This window comes from Miniopterus natalensis, chromosome 1 (genome assembly GCF_054644295.1).
Source record: "Miniopterus natalensis isolate mMinNat1 chromosome 1, mMinNat1.hap1, whole genome shotgun sequence".
NCBI lineage: Eukaryota > Metazoa > Chordata > Mammalia > Chiroptera > Miniopteridae > Miniopterus > Miniopterus natalensis.
In genome coordinates this window covers 66,605,194-66,606,572 of record NC_142081.1, presented here as the reverse complement: position 1 = coordinate 66,606,572, position 1,379 = coordinate 66,605,194, and positions in this window count along the sequence as shown.

Here is a 1,379-nt window from a genome sequence, read left to right as displayed (position 1 = left end):
TGTGTAAAACAAAGAAGAAAAGGGGGTGGGGGGGGATGCATATACATATATTTGTATATGCGTAGAAAGTGTCTTGAAACTATTCATATAAAACTTAGCAGTGGTATCCCTGGAGAATGGAACTAGGGATGGGGTGGGAGGGGCCTCTTCATTTGTAGTGCACAGATGAATCTCCCTTCACAAACTCCAGGGTAACAAAAAATATTTTAACTGTATTTTTCTGTTAACACAATTTTTTTGTTTTGAGACTTTTTTTTTTTTTTTTTTTTAATTTTGAGTTAATTCTGAGATTTCCCCACTCTTCTCCCTGGGGGCTTATTGTGGTACAAAGATATGAGGGAAGTATACAGGGCACAGAGGCCATCATTCCTGATGTAATTTGCCCACATGGATGTCCAGTGAGCTATCCATTGTCCTTTCTGGTCTTGGATTGTCTGTCCATTCAAACCTTCTTGGACATATTCTACATTCCTGTTCATAAGCTCTTGCATTTAAGGTTTAAGTGATTGACTTAACAACATATTTATTCCTAAAATGCTTAAATGTAAGTAGGAGGTAAGCATTTGTCCAAATAAGTAAATACATTTCTAGTAATATAAGTCCAAGCATTCTGTCAAGCAGAGGCTCTTAATTTGCAGCTAATGGAGATTCTAAGAGGTCCATGGATGGGCCCTGATAATTGAGTGCAAAATAGTGCATACTCATGTTTTTCTGAGAAAAACCTCCGTAGCTTTCACCAGATTGTCAAAAGCTTCTGAATGCCTCTGACTAGGGCATTGTAGAAACAATGGTGAATAAGGCCACAGGGGTATTTGTTTTCAGGAATTTATAATCTGGTGGGTGAAAGACAAACAGGCTATTACAACCCAGAGGATGTGTTCTATGATGGAGGAGCTATGGCGTTGGGAGAACATAGGGCCACCTAAATTAGACTGGGGCTGGGTGTCAGCAGAGGCACCTTAGAGGGCCTATTAAATTGAAGCCTGCAGAGTGAGAGGAAAGTACAGTTTGGCCTGGTAAAGGAGGGATGGGGGAAGCAGTGGTCTTAGTGGAAGGAAGAGTGTTCCAAGCATCTGCCTGTGTGTAAAGGTCTAGAGTCAAGAGGTACCTTGGTGCCCTGGATGATGTTCCCAGTGGTTAGAGCATTGGGTCAGTGCACTGAAGGGTCTCTTGTTCGATTCCCAGTCAAGGGCATGTACCTGGGTTGTGGTTCCCTCCCCGCCCCTACCAGGTGTATGCAGGAGGCAACCAGTTGATGTATCTCTCTCACATCGATGTTTCTCTCTCTCTTTCCCCTTTCCCTTCTACTCTCTCTCTTTCTCACTTTTTCAATGGGAAAAATATCCTCAGGTGAGGATTAACAAAACAAAACAAAACAA